The following is a 3,338-nucleotide window of genomic DNA, read 5'->3' on the forward strand; positions in this document are numbered from 1 at the left end:
CCTGATGGGATGCCTGAGAGAGAGAGAGAAAGAGATAGAGCACTCGGGGAGAGCGCTATGTGGTGTTAACCCCTCACAGACCTGACCATTTATCTAGTTGGTGCAAAAGCCCCTGAAGTCATTTTCAAAACTTTCCTCATCTTATCTGAAGGAGATAAATGAAATGAATTGAAATGTTGGAAAACTTATTAAGACAGTTTGAGGATTCCAGTTAAGTAGCAAGAGAGATAACCTCCAGGAATGGCAATTTAGAAGGAAGGGTCCCTCAGGCCCTTTACTCATTGAATGCACAGTAGGGGCCCCTGGGGATGGAATAGAAGGAGGAAGTGGCTTTCTCTGTACCAGGCAGGTTTTGGGACTCTTCCTGGGGATGGTGAAGCTACTCAGAGCACAGACAGAACAAAAGCACCAGGCTCGCACCAGGCTTGCACCAGGTTTGCACCAGGCTCGCACCAGGCTCGCACCAGGTTTGCACCAGGCTCGCACCAGGCTCGCACCAGGCTCGCACCAACTCACTCTGGAATCCAGATGCCCCAGAAGCATGATTCTCAAGGTGACCTTCAAATTCCTCAGAGTTTGGAATTTGAGGAAGGAAATAGCGGCTTGGGGAAGGGCTTGGAAGAATGCTATCTCTGGCTTCCCTAGAAACATGCCAGCAATGGGTTTCTATGGTGGAAGGTGCCCACTGATCTGCTCCATTGAATCCATAGTTCCATTTGAAGAGAAAGACCAGAGCATTTTCTACGTGTGGCTGCTTCTTACACACATATCTATTGACAGTTGGTATCTGAGAGGCCATGACAGATTTTCATTGGCTTGTATTTTACTCATCATAATATGCTAAGACACAGAATGGATATTCTTCCCCCTGGCAATGGGCAAAGGGGCACCTTGTTAGTGGTTTTACTCTTATATCAGTCAGGGGCAGAGCAGATGGCAGTCCTTTGTTCATCATGGCTTGATTGCTTGGTTTGGTGGCCAAAGCTATCTTATGCCTAGGACCCATACAAATCAAAGCAAATCAAATCAAATTCAGGCAACACAGCACGGGAGGAGGAAGACAGAGAGACCTGTGGACCGTCATGTCATCCACAAACCTACCCTCCAGTGAATGGCACAGGTGGGCCATACACATCCACTTGTCACCATGCCACACAGCATGGGTGGGGAATTATCACCCAGGGACCCACCAAAAGTGGGCCAGCCTGAAGTGGGAGCCACCACCACAGTGTGCGAGTATGTGGTGGTCACATGGGAGAGAAAGAGAAGAGGAGCAGCCTGAGCTTTATGGAGAGAGATGGAACTGGAGAATTGTGGGTGGAGAGGAGTGGCCTGCTGTGAAAGGGGAGCCCTGCTACCATGGCGGTGAGATCCCAGCCCAAGTGGCCACTGGGACCAATCCGAGTCTCTGTTTACACAGCAGCAGGGGTTAGTGTCAATGTCTGTGGTTTATATTATCACTAGAGAACGTGGGATGTCCCTGGTTGGGGCAGCCACTAGGGAACACATGAATGCCCAGGAGCGGTGTATAACTGGTCCTACCCCTCATTGGGTGCCACGTTCTGGAGAGCTGACCCCATCTGTGACTGGAGGCAGCACTGAGGAGAGGGTACCCTGTGCCTTGTCCAGGAGGCACAATGGAGTTGGCCTTGGCGGTGGGGTGTGGGTGAGCCACCCAAGAGTGTGAGTGTGGGAGGAGCTGACCCTACCATTCATCTGCTCTGAGGTAGCACGAGAGCAGAGGTGATCCCCCACCCCATCCATCTGGGGCAGTCAGGAAAGCTGTCCATAGGATCATGAGTTGGAGGGTGGGGCTAACCCAGCCCCCTTACCAGCTTCTGCGCTTGGGAGGAATGACCTTGAACTGTTGCCTGAACAGCACAGCCCGCCTGGTGGCAGGGGTACAGGTGAGCCAGCCCCAAGGGTGAGAGCACTGGAGAGCTGGCCTCTCTACTCATCTGATGTAAGTGAGTTCAGGGGTGATGCCTTTTCTCTCTCTACTCAGTCCTCAGCACCTGTGGTAGCTGGGACAACTGGTCTTGGGGTCATGAGAGCAGGTGAGCTGTCCCAGTCCCTCACAGTCTCTGTGTGGAGACTGGGGCCCACACTGGGCAACACAGCAGAACTAGCTCTGGAGGCATGGGTGCAGGTGAGCCAGGGGCAGGAGAGCTAACTCTTCCTCAGGCCGATGGCAGCATTGGGTGGTCTAGCCTGAGCACTTCTGGAGAGCTTGATCTGTTGGTGCAAATAAGGGAGAACTGGCAGTCTGATCAGCTCAAATGCCAGCCAGGCCCAGACCCAGGGCTCTGAATTGGCCCACCCCAAAATTTATTATCATCTGCGAATGGTTGGGATATGTGAAAGGGCCAGTCCTGCTGTTCCAAAGCTGCAGGATCTTCATGACATAGGGCGACAACAGAATATCCTAGAGGAGCCTCAATGAGGATCCAGTACTGATAGTGTAGAAGAAGATAGAGATCGTGAACCAGACCAATGACCCATTGCAATGAACGTTTGCCAGTGAAGATCTGTGGACAGAGGGATAGACTGTGGGACACACTGTGACACACTACAGCTTCCGCGATGAGATGTCTTCTATGCTTTGTTTATTTGCTTGCTTGCTTGTATGTTTTATTTTGAAGGGAGTTTGCAAAGACAAAGAGCAGATATGAGGGGATGGGAAGATGAGTGGTACTGGGGTGCAATCAATAAAAGGTTTCTAAACATACATAGTCTTATATATTTATAGGGATCAGTAATACTCATTTTGAATGAGATAGAACATAGGTCATAAAGATACTTAACCTTGCTGACCTGAACCACAAGCATAACAAAAACAAACACATAAATGTACATTGCTTAGCTTGCTACTGTATACAGGCTACGAAGATAGAGGACAGACTGTGGCACTCGGAGTCTGGCTCTGGTGTTGGTTTGTGGTTGAAAGGCTACCTAGTCCTGTCTCTCACCTCCACAAAGGCTTGCCTGGGATACCAGTGTTGCTTTCAGAGAAGCTTGAATGTGTGTGTGTGTAAAGGAAGAGCTAGCTAAGCTGAAGGGACACCACATGGTGACACGTCCCTCGGTGGACATCACAAATGTAAAGGTCTGAGATGATAGGACAGGAGCTTTGGAGGCCACAGGATTATTTGACCACAACTGACTTGGGTGAGCAGGTGGGTGGGGGAACTGCAGGTTAAATTAAATGTTGGACACCTCAACTCTAGTGTCTTCTTTTGTGTTGACTAGCCAGGCTGAACATAAGAGGAAGTGTGGTAGCCCTGCTGTGTTCACGGAAGAATTCCAACCGACGCCAGATACGACAACTCGACTCAACT

General features: G+C 50.2%; 1 non-coding gene across 1 annotated transcript; it reads left to right on the forward strand.

Moving 5' to 3' along the window:
• Positions 1-863: 863 nt before the first annotated feature.
• LOC116083988 lies at positions 864-1,008 on the forward strand. Its single transcript, XR_004115970.1, has one exon. It is a non-coding gene; the product is annotated as a small nucleolar RNA SNORA48 (small nucleolar RNA).
• The last annotated feature ends 2,330 nt before the right edge of the window (positions 1,009-3,338 follow it).

The sequence above is a fragment of the Mastomys coucha genome, unplaced genomic scaffold, assembly GCF_008632895.1.
Source record: "Mastomys coucha isolate ucsf_1 unplaced genomic scaffold, UCSF_Mcou_1 pScaffold8, whole genome shotgun sequence".
NCBI classification, from domain to species: Eukaryota; Metazoa; Chordata; class Mammalia; order Rodentia; family Muridae; genus Mastomys; species Mastomys coucha.